Genomic DNA, 12,335 nt, shown 5'->3' on the forward strand with positions numbered 1-12,335 from the left:
CAGTGTAGACTATTCTTCCACCAGTATAGACTAAGAGCTGACACACGCCAGACTCCGAACTGGAGGCAGGGCAGAGAGGGACAGCTCTCAGCCCCAGGGGCTCGTGGTCCAGTTGGGGAACAGGTATGTAAATGAGTAGTGAAATCTCAGCCAGGGGACTTCCCCGGTGGTTCAGAGGCTAAGACTCCATGCTTCCAATGCAGAGGACCTGGGTTCGAACCCTGATCAGGGAACAAGATTCCACATACCACAACTGAAGATCATGTGTGCTGCAACTAAGACAAATAAATGAATCCCAGCCAGGAAAGTGCTCGGTAAGCAGAGTCCTGGGGACACCAAGAAGGGGACGGGCGTTGAGCAATAAAACAGGTGACATCTGAGCAGAGTTCTCAAGAGCAGCTCACCAGGTGGAGAGGTGACACGAAAAGGGGAGGAACACATTCAAACTCCAAGGTTCTGAAACCTGCGAGCCCTTAGGTCCTCTCGAAGAATTTTCTGAAAACCAAAGACCCTCCTTCTAGAAACACCTGTAACACACACGGTTACACGCTCTACTTGTAGGACACTCATGTGTCCACCTGTATTCTGTCCATAGAATCCAGATGAAGAAACCCAGATGGGGCTATTACACCCCAGGGAATGTGGGGCTGCTGGGGGCGAAGTGCACGGATAAATGGGTGTGAGACTGGCCAGGTGAGGGGGTCAGTGCACTATCTGGACCTGAGTCAGAGTGGAAGCAGGCCAGGAGGGGCAGGAAGGAGACGACCTTTCCCACCAGGTTGCTGCCTCTGCCCCGGTGAGAACGTGCAGGGCAGCGGAGTGGGGACTGCAGGAAAGAGGCCGAGCAGAGAGCCCAGGTCCAGCTGAGCTGATGTGAGACTCAGAGGATCCAGGAGTGTTAAGGATGGTGTCTGGGTTTCGAGTTTAGGCGACGGTGAGTTTCTGCCTCAGTGGCCAGGATCAGTGTGTCTCATGAACCAACCCAGCTGAGCTGGTTTCCCTCCAGTGAAAAGCCTATTCATCAGAGAAAGGTGATGTGTCCCCAGCACACCGGACACACATCCAAAGAGGCTCTGGCGGCTGGCTGGATTCAGTACGTATTTTGCTCCCCAAACACGTTTGCTCAGACAACAGATCACTTTTTACCCCTGAAGTGTGCAAGATGCTACACGCACGGAGTTCACGCTGGCTCAGGAAAAGGACACTAAATTATATATTCCTCTGTCCCCTCACAGAATTATACTCTGTCTCCAACGTTATTAAAGAGGCAAAAGGATGTGGTATAATTACAGGGACTCTCACCTGAGCCAACCAACAATTTGTTAAGGGCTGACAGAGGTCACCTGATTAAAGACGGGAAGACCCTGGGGAGGGGGACACAAGGTTTGTGGGAGGGGGAGCAGGGCGGGTCTCGGGGAATTCAAGGCAGTAGAAAAAAAGCACAGTGCATGGACTTCCAACTTCTACCAAGTCGTGCTGCAAAATGCCTATGTGAAGGCAGTTGTTGAGGACTCAGACCCACTTTCTCCCCTAATAAAACAAGGTGGTGATTTGGGCATGTTTTCCAAATAATCCATAAGGACTACTTAAAAATGTCAAGGTAGTCCTCTCTTTATTTTTAAAATAAAATCCTTCCCCCACTCTGATTCTTGGCAGTTCATATTCATTGTATAATTAGAAATATATTAAAAAATAAAGAGGAAAATTAACCCCATAATTCTGCCATTCACCAGTGGAAGTCATTCCTCTGTCTGCGGTTCCCTTTTAATTTTGAATGAAAGGTAGGCATGTAGGCAAACTATAGAGACAGTAGATTAGTAGTTGTCTAGGGTGGGGGACCCGGAGGATGATGGCTAAGGGGTGTGGGTTTCTTTTTGGGGTGATGAAATGTCACACGATTGATCATGACTGTAGTAAAAGTCAATGCCAGGTTTAAACGGGTGAATTATATGGTATGTAAATTATATCTCAATAAAGCTGTTTCAAACGTGTGTGTGTATATGTATTAAAATCAAACTGTATGGAAAATTTTGTACTGGGCTTTCATGAACATATAAAGTCTTTTCAGTGTCTATTATATAATTTGGGGAATGCCTTAGCAGTATTATTTCAACTGTTCCTAACCACCACTTACATCAGTGTTTTGAGCAAAGAGAGATATTTGGAGTTGCCTTTCCAGATGTCTCGAGTTCTCCCTTCACTCCAGGCCTTTCTGCCACCTCCTGTGCGCACTGTGCCCATGGGCATCAGAATCTGCCCCAGAAGCAGGGCAGGGGCCCCAGCTGCTTTCCACGCCTCTAGACACCTACAGACGCTTCTCTGCTCAGCTCCAGATCTGCTTCCCAGGAATTCGGCCTAAACCCACAAAGGTGGCTGCCTCTACAGGGGGCAGAGAATGGGATGTGGAAGGATCCTGAACACTGTCTTCTCGCTCCTGTCTGGGTTGTTGGTGGGGATGTGGGGGAGGGGTGAGTACCCTACACAACACACTTGGGACTGTTATGGATCGTACCGTATCCCTGTCCTGAGAGTCCTGACCCCCAGTACTCACGAACATGGCTTTATTTGGGAATAGGGTCTTTGCAGATGACCGTGTTAAGATGAGGTCATTAGGATGGGCCCTAATCCAACATGACCTTGTCTTTATAAACAAAGGACATCTGGACCCAGAGACAGTCATGCACACAGGAGAAGCTCACGTGAGCAGGAAGCCAGGGATATGGGTGAGGCACCTACAAACCAGAGATGGTCAGCAAACCACCAGGAGCCAGGGGAGGGGCCTGGAACAGACCCTCCCTCACAGCCCTCAGAAGGAACCAGCCCTGCCGACATCCCAACCTTGGCCTCCGGCCTCCAGACTGTGAGAAGCACATGTCTGCTGTTGAGGCTGCTCAGTCTGCAGCACTTGGTTATGGCAGCCCTAGCAAATTAGTACAGGAACCTTGAACCTGTGTCTTCTTTGTGCTCTGTTTGCACAGATGCAGACTTGCGAGAACGAGGCCAGGCCGCTGAGCTTTATTAACACATTAGGCACCTGGGCTGAGGATTCTTAAGAGAGGTGGTGAGAGCGCCATGTGTGGGTGAGTTTCTCCTTGATGAAGACCCCCAAGCCTTCCTCCAAGGTTTCCAAACCTGGAAGGATTTGTTGATTCTGGCAATTTTGAGACTTTCTCTGCTCACTCACTCTTTTGACTCCTTCCATGGGTTTGGGCTCAGAGTTTGGGTGTGTCCACCCCCTTGCCCAGCTCCATCTTTTCTGGGGTGGGCTTTCCCTTGCTGTGGCCTGGGGCTTCTCAATTCCATGCTTTCTCTTCCTTGAGCACCCTTTGTTGGCATCTATGCCTCCTGAAGATCCGGCTGTGCTGCCAGACATAGTGCAGGCTCCAGTGGCCCCAGGATGCCTGTGCCGGGTTTTCCTGGAGCCAGGCCGGCCGGCCTTGTGTGCCAGCCCCACCGACCAGGGCTGGGTGGGTGGGAGAGCCCAGAGGGGTGAAGTGCTCAGCACCTGGCGCAGGGAAGTGGGGCCCCATCTGTCCCCCTTATCATGTTGTGAGAGAGGAAGAGACGGCATCATCTTCATCCTCATGCCCTGAGCGCCTACCTTTGAACCAGAACTCAGCGTGGCAGCCCCTCGGCACAGGGGGTAAGAGGTTTGTGAATGAGAAGAGGTCTGCAGTGAGGTCTTAGGCACGGACTGGATGTCAGGTCCTAGGTTAGACATTCTGGCTACTTAATGTGCAAAGCTAGCCCGAGGCAGAGATGCTGTCTACCGCCCACACCCATGCAGGGCCACCTCGAGGAACAGTAGAGTACAGAGGGGCTGCTGTTGGTGGAGCTTGGGCAGATCTGGAGAAGTTCTGGCGGTGCTCAGGCCCTGGGTAAAACCTGTTCTGCTCTGGGGATCCGCCTCGCCTTGCACTCCAGCCACACCCGGTTACTCCCTATTCCCTCAATAGTGAGCAGTTTCCCCGCAGCCTGGAAGGCGCCTCCTTGGAATGTTCCTCTGATCCTCCAGGCTCAGCTGATCCGTCTCTGGGCTGCCGGCCACTCCCGTCACCACATAGGATTGTCCCAAAGGTCCCAGACTGCAGATGAGGCTCCGTCGGGAGACCCAGGATTCCCTGAGAGCCTGTGCTAGGCTTTCCTCCTGATGGTGAGCACGTAGTAGGTGCTGAATACATATTTATTGTGTGAATAAATATTTACGTACATTGGTCAACTGTTTTATTTGCAGAAGTGAGCACATGGTGAAGGGGTACAGCTTGAGGTCTATGAAAATGCTTACTATGTAGAGAGCGCTGTGACTCGTCAGCAGGTGGGTGACCTGCTTCTCTGATGAGAGGCACCTAGTTGGCGCCAACACAGGGGAGCATCCTTTCCCATCACATATGTCCACGGTCTCCGGCCGGCCTCCCACGTTGAACTTCTCATCCCCACCCCACTCAGATGCCCACCCTGTGATTCTATTGAGAGTTTCCTGGATCCAACAGTTATCCTTTCAACATCACTTTTATAATGCTGAGTTGGGCTTTTCTGTTATAAGGATTAACATTCAAGATAAAGGTCTATAGAAAGGGGTTTTATTTTAAATCTCAATTAATATTTGCCTCCAGCAGGATGAGAACTCAGAGGCCAGGGCTAGAGGCCAAGCTAATGGAAACTGATGATGAGACTCCCGAGATTTAGAAGGGGTGAGAGAACACCCAACCTTTGGGCGCTAGCAGAGCTGCACTATGGGGCTTGGGGCGTCCTGTAGAGTGTTTGCTACTGCTCCCCCACCGTCTGCCCTCCCTGTGAGGGAGGGCGTCGCCTGTCTCTGCCCGTAGCCACATGACGTGTGGGGGCTTTCTGGACCACAGGTGGCAGACGGGGCCACGTGGGACGTAAGTGGTGGTGCCACGTGCTTCGTCTGCATGTAAGACCTAAGAGTGAGTGTGTGGTTCAGCTCTGCATGCTCTCTCTCTGCTGTGAGAACAGCACAACCTCAGAGGAGCCACTTCTTGCACTGGGATCTCTGAATAAAGACATGTGGGACTTCCCTGGTGGTCCAGTGTCCAGTGGTTAAGAGTCTGCCCGTCAATGCAGGGGACGTGGGTTCTATCCGTGGTCCAGGAATATCCCACATGCCTCCTGCAACTAAGCCCGTGGCCACAGCTACTGAGCCCGAGAGCCGTAAAGCTCGTGCTTGGCAGCAAGAGAAGTCACCGCAGTGAGAAGCCTGCACGCTGCGGCTGTGCTCGTCCTTGCACCACCGGAGCTCATGGTGAGTCTCTTTCTGTCCACTTCCCACACTGAGCAAGGATGCCTCACGTCTGGAAGCATCCTCTCCCCACCCTACGGTCTGTCCCAGGGCAGGTCAGCAGCACCTTCCTCTTTTGACCTCCACCCCGCCCCCTACCAAGCCCCCGCCAGCCCCCAGGTCCTGACTAACATGGGAGGCCTCCTGGGGTATGTCTGTGCATGAACAAGGGTAGATTCCAGGCTGAGAAGTCTGCACTGGTCAAGAGATGCCTCGAGGCTCACTGGTGACTTTTATAACATTGAGGACCTTGGAAGATCAGGGTAGAGAAGGTAGTTTTCTACAGTTGAGAGCTTCGAGAAGGTTGGTAATATCCACCGCACTTTAGTCTAAGTAGTGTGGTGCTGGCGAAGACCCTTGAGAGTCCCTAGCACTGCAAGGAGATCAAACCAGTCCATCCTAAAGGAAATCAACCGGAATATTCGTTGGAAGGATTGATGCTGAAGCTGAAGCTCCAATACTTTGGCCACCTGATGTGAAGAGCTGATTCACTGGAAAAGACCCTGAAGCTGTGAAAGCCTGAAGGCAGGAGGAAAAGGGGATGTCAGAGGATGAGATGGTTGGATGGCATCACTGACTCAATGGACATGAGTTTGAACAAACTCTGGAAGATGGTGAAGGCCAGGGAAGCCTGTTGTGCTGCAGTCCATTGGGCTGAAAAGAGTCAGTCATGACTGAGTGACTGAACAACAACAAGAAGAAATGCAGCGTCGTGACAGCCAAGCTCTGGTCTGGTTTAGGGGCGCCAACTGCCCTAGTCAGAACTAGAGGACCCTGGGGAGGAGGTGTCAGTGGAGGGCAGGGAAGGGAAGGGCTTTGTGAGTGGAGAGGAACCAGTCAGGGTAAGTCATCTCTAAAAGGGAGTAAATAAGACCTCTTCACAGGCTTTTTGTAAATATATTTTTTAAAATGTGTGCACATTGCCAGCAAGTGGACTGAGCACTTGGGAGGCATGGAGCCTTGGTGGCTGCTGTTACGCTCTGCTTGTGGGCTGGTGACTCTAGCATCTCTGCCGGGGTGGCCTGAGTCCCAGGGCCATGACTGCTGCACACTCCACTCACAGTGAAAAGGATGCTATTCATTGGGTACCCTGAACGGGCTGCTGTGGATGCTGGACATAGCCCAGCTGGGCTACCCCCACGGCCACACACAGAGTGCCTTGTCATGCCAGCTATGAAGATGGACAACAGCGTGGACTTGGTACAAGGGCCCAGGGATCGCCAAAAAGATACGAAACAGAATGATGGGCCTTGATGACTGCTCAGTGGGGCGTATTTTGAAGTGGAAATGGCTCATCCTTTCAGGGTGTTGCTCGAACTTGCCAGGCACAGGTGGTAGGCAGGGCAGAGGCACCTGGGGCCAGGAGATGGTACAGTGTCAGAAAAGCAAGGCTGAGCCGCAGCCCCTAAATCAGCCTCTCTGTGCCTCAGGGTCTATGTCTGCAAAATGGGGAGAAGAACTCTCGTGCTGTGATTGGTGATGGGGACTGCCATATGGGCAGCGCCATTGCTCAGATGCAGAAACTGACCAAATTGCTCAGAACCAAGCCCCCAAGCAAAACCCCTACTCCAATATGATGACATCCCCTGCACAGCACTGGGACTGGGGGCCACGTGGCTGGGGGGGGGGTGCGGGTGGGAAAGAATGTATGCTTTGAAGGAATGCAGACTTGGGTGCTGATGGCTGGAGGATCTGGAGGAGGGTTACTTAATTTACGCCTGGGTCTCTTCATCTGTTTAGTGCATTGCTGAGTGGTTGTGAAATGAAATGTGAGTATCTGGAATGGTTGGGAGCATGCAGAAGCTGAGTAAAGATCCACGTCTTCCTGAATAACCCCAAATCTGCACTCTTCCCACTACAGCACAGGCTGGCCTCCGCTGCCATCCAGCCCAGCAGAAAGCCAGAAATGCTCCAGGACAGAGACACTTAAATGACATTTAAGGCACCGTGGTGGCAACAGCATACTCACGAACAATCTGCTAGCTACACCCTGGGAATGTACAAACTAATGGTTTAGAAATAAACACAGACCGTTAATGCAATTTTCAAACTGATGCGCGTTGCTGGACTATGGGCCAGTGAGGATCAGGAAGAGCTGCCGGGATACGAAAGAATAGTTCTGTCTCTACGTCTGGCTGCAGAATTCTTTCCAGAGCAAAACACGATGTCAAGAGCCATGTGGAATTCCAGAAGGCAACGGAGAATGACCAAGGTCCTGTCCAAAACAGATGTGGATGGAGCCACAGCTTCCCAGTTCTAATTTTAACTGAGCCCGGCCACGTAAGAGGAACATACTTTCTGAGAGAAGATCGCATTAGCTGAGAGCCCAGGAATTCTCCTCTAAGTATACGTCTACTTAATGCTTGGCAAGTACCAATCCTGCTATAGCCGAGAGAGATGAGAGAGGACCCTGGAAGAGACGCCCTCCGGCCATCTCTGGAGCGATGTGGAGAGATGAGAGGCTGGAAACAGGAGTGGGAGCCCAGCTGCCACCAGCAGCTTTGTCGCTCAAGGTCACGTTCCTTCATGACTCCCAGCACCAAGGCCCAGAGGGCAGTGAGGAAGAATCACGCTGGCGGTACTCCCTGTTGAAAAGAACTGAACAGGACTTGTTGGAAATCCCTACCCTGCTCAGAGCAGGGGGCACAAACCCCATAGGGCAGGTCCGGTTATAAAGGCAATGCAGTGCAGACCTGGGTCATGACATGAAAGTAGGTCTTACATAAATTGATGACACAGTCCTTAACTATCCCTCCAACCCCAAAGTTCCCAGGAGCAACAGACTGGAGAATTCCAGAAGACAGTGCCATGAAGAGTGGGTGGGGGTGGGGGGGGCACAAAGAAGACCCATGGCGGAGGATAGCAAGAGCACAGTAAAGATGATAAAAGAGCAACAAGCACGTTGGTCTTCCTGTACGGTTTACAAAGCCCTCTCATGTACATCTGACATTCCAGCTGTCAAGGTGTATCTGAAGAGCAGCTGTGAGGAAGAAGGATTAGCTATCTCGTCTCTCCCTGGAGCAAGAAACCAAAACCAACAGGTAGAAGTTACAGGAAGGCAGATAACAGTTTAACAGCAGGAAAACCTTTGCAAACCGCAGAGCACTTCCGAGGTGGGATGTGCTGACGCCTGTTTTACTAGTTCATTCATTCCTTCACTTTGTCAATAAAATCATTTAAGGAGTGGCAAAATGTGCCAGGAGGTGTGCCAGCCTATTGTCTGTGGCCAGAGCCTCTACTTCCACTCTCAGAGGACACAGGGTGGAGCGGGCCATCCCCCAACCCTCCACAGGGAAGCCACAGCAGGGCTAGAGGAGAGGCTGCCCCAAGACTGAATGCCTACCTGAGACACTTAAAACACTATTTTGTGAACAGATGATATGTATATAGTAAACAGAATTCATGTTAAGTATAAAAACATATATGGTGTTCAGCAAGGTCGCATAAAATCAATATATGAAAATCAACTGTCTTTCTGTACAGTAGCTGTAAACAATCTGGAAGTGAAATTAAGAAATATTCATGGTGTGGGAGGTTTAATTTATTGTTAAGATGGCAAAAGTTCCAAATCAGTCTGCAGGTACAATGCAATCCCCATCAAAATCCTAGCGGGCTTCACAGAAGGATAAGACTAAGATTCATATGCAAATGGTCCTAAGATTCATATGCAAATGAAGTAACCCCAAAAGAAAAACAAAGTTGGAGGACTCACTACAACTTACTTACTATAAGAACTTACTACAAAGCTACATTGACTAAGACTGTGAGGCACTGGCTTAAGGACAGATATACAGAACATACTAGAACTAAGAGTCCAGAAACAAACCCTTGGTCAAACGATTCATGGCAAGGGTGAAAGAGCAGCAGCAGCAGAACCGGGACAACTGGTCATCCATGTGCAGAGGAGCAGAGTTGGACCCCTCCTCACAGTATGCAAAAACCAACTCAAAGTGAATCAGAGGCCAAATGTAAAAGGTAAAACTGCAAAAACTCTAAAAAGGAAACACAGAGGTAAATCTTCATGACCTTAGCTGTGATGCCAAAAGCGCAAATAACAAATGAAAAATGGATAAATTGAGTTTTACAATTTAAAACTTTTGTGCTTCAAAGGACACTATCAAGAAAATGAAAATACAACCCAACAGAATGGGAGGAAGTTTTTGCAAATCATATATCTGATAAAGGATTAGTATCCAGAATACATAAAGACCTCTTACAACTCAATAATAACAGATAAATTTAAAATGGACAAAGTATCTAAATATACATTTCTCTAAAGAAGATATACAAATATCCAATAAACACATGAAAAGATACTCAACATCAATAGTTATCAGGAAATGCAAACCAAGACCACAGTGAGATACCACTTCAGACCTACGAGGATGACTATAATAAAAAAGACAGATAATAAGCACTAAAGAGGATGTAGAGGAACTGGAATCCTCACATACTGCTGGTAGAAATATAAAATGACGTACACCACAGGAAAACAGTCTGGCTGCTCCTCAAAACATTGAACACGGAGTTACTATTCCATTCCTAGGTATATATCCAAGAAAGATGAAAATCATTATCTCTGAAGAAACTTATATATCAATGTTCTTAGCAGCATCATTCAAAATAGCCAAAGAGTAGAAAATATTCCACCGGCTGTCAACTGATAATGAACAGATAAAATGTGACATAGTCACACAACGGAATATTACACAGTCATAAAAAGGAATTAAGTATTGATACAGGCCTCAGCATGGGTGAATCTTGCAAACATGCTAGGTGAAAGAAGCCAGTCACAAAAGACCCCACGGTGAATGATTTCATTCACATGAAATGCTGAGAATGGTTAAATCTAGAGACAGAAAGTAAGTGATTAGTGATTGCCAGGACTAGGGGAGGAAATGGCAACCCACTCCAGTGTTCTTGCCTGGAGAATCCCAGGGACGGGGGAGCCTGGTGGGCTGCTGTCTATGGGGTCGCACAGAGTCGGACACGACTTAAGTGACTTAGCAGCAGCAGCAGGGACTGGGGGCGGAGTGACTGCTAACGGGTATGAGCTTTCTTTCTGAAATGATGAAAACGTTCCATAACTGGATTTTGGTGATGGCTGCCCAAGTTTGTGAGTACGCGAAAAACCATTTAATTGTAAAAAAGAAAAGAGAGACAAAAACAAGAAGTATAAACATATCGTGGAAAGTTGGTTTCCTTCCCATCCTCATCTACCTGTCACCCAGCTGCCTGGCCTGGAGGAAAAGAGTCACTCGAGTATCTTTCCAGAAATATTTTACGCACTTAAAAGGATCTGTATACACACACTGTCTCCCTTAAAACACACACACACGGGAGGGTGTTATAGATACTGTTCTGCATCTCGTGTTGTGCACACTTCAGGTCAGCTCCCTATATGATGGGAGGGGCAGGGCTTCCAGGCAGGGGGAGCCAGTGCAAACACAATGAGGCGTGCTCACAAGTGCAGGATCTGCTATGCCTGGAGCAGAGCTTGTGTCTGTGTGTGTGTCGGCGGAGGGGGCAGGGGGCGGGGGGCGGGATCGCGGGTGTGAGGTGGGGACGGGGCAGCCTAGGGGCAAAGCCTGGGGCCACAGCCTCATGCTGAAAGGTTCTGGGAGTCCCAGAGGCTGTCAACCAGGAAGTGATAGGGTTGCTCTGGAGGGGAAGGAAGAGGATCACCTGAGCAGGGATGGGCAGGTGTGCATGAGAGCCTTGGGAGGTTGGGGCTCATTCCGGGGGGATTTAAGAGTCCTGAAGGAACCGGAGGAGTCTGTGATCAATAACCAGAGCTTCCTCTTTACCAGCCTTGCTTTGACACCATGATCTTTAAATACACACACATACACGTCTCTGCTATGTAGTGCAGATTTTCCGTTATACAGATGAGGCACGGAGAAGCTAAAATGACTCATTCACAGTCACCCAGGTAAAAGATGATGTCAGGATTCAAATCCAGCTCTGTCTCCTTTCAAAATCTGGGATGTGTCTGTTTCGTTTTCTCTGCCACTCTCAGCCGTGTCCCTGGAGAGGAGGCACCAGAGAGGCAGCAGGGTGGGGGGCGCAGGGGGTGGGCAGGGTGTCACACAGGAGAGAAGCTGGGGGCAGCAAGGAGGAGCAGTGCACGTGCCCAGCACCCCTAGAACTGTTGGTTCACAGAGCAAGGGCAGCTGTGAAGCTTGCCTGGAGGGGGCTGACATGCAAGGGACTGGACATCACTCGAGGGTGGGCTCCTTCAGCCTGGGACCCTCGCTGGAGTGACAGGAGGGTGGCATCTGGCTGGGCACGAGGGAGCCACAGATTCCGGGATGGGACCAGGAGACGGTGAGAGGTGAGGAGAGCCAAAAGCCTGGAAGCAGGGGGCACAGATCTCCCCCGAGAGCACCCCGTCTGCTCTTCACACTCATTCCTCCCCTTCCACCCGCCACTCTGGTTGGCGATAATGTCCCCAGAGCAGGTTGGGATGGGGGAAGGCTTCGTGAGATCATGGAAATGGTGATTTGTAGAAGCAAAATGCTGTGCAAATAATTACTAGCAAAGAGAGCAGGGGCAGAGTCTGAAAGATTTGGAATGTGGACTTCTCCACCTTTGGGCAACAGAACCTCTCTGGCTCTCAGCTATGATCAGTGTCCCTGTGCTCCCCACCAACCCTCCTGAGTCATGCACATACGTTCACAGTCCTTCTTTTGACCATCTGGTCGTCGGTGTCAGTTTCATTTAAGGAATTACTGCATTAAATTGATGGAGCATTTAGTAAAATCTAATTAACATCCAGACTGAGTTTTTCCAAGGGAAGGGAGATCTGTAGAAAATAAAATACCCTAATAATTTAAATTCCACAGTATTCAAATAAATACTATCCGGCTGAATATTACAAGCTGGATAAATTTAGTTCAGGGAAAAAAAAATAACTGTTAAGAGTCAGTCTATTCTCACAGACAAATACTACTTCTAATCTTCATTCAAATCACCTCTGCTCACTTCTTCACATTTATTATGTGAGAAAACAGGCACTAAGAGAGAGATGAACTGA

At 49.6% G+C, this 12,335-nt stretch overlaps 1 protein-coding gene across 11 annotated transcripts in view; it reads right to left on the minus strand.

The window, feature by feature from the left end:
- CUX1 (cut like homeobox 1) overlaps positions 1–12,335 on the minus strand; it is a 349,162-nt gene that overhangs the window by 157,740 nt on the left and 179,087 nt on the right. The gene's annotated exons all lie outside the window — the stretch shown is intronic.

Source organism: Bos indicus, chromosome 25, assembly GCF_029378745.1.
Source record: "Bos indicus isolate NIAB-ARS_2022 breed Sahiwal x Tharparkar chromosome 25, NIAB-ARS_B.indTharparkar_mat_pri_1.0, whole genome shotgun sequence".
Lineage (NCBI taxonomy): Eukaryota > Metazoa > Chordata > Mammalia > Artiodactyla > Bovidae > Bos > Bos indicus.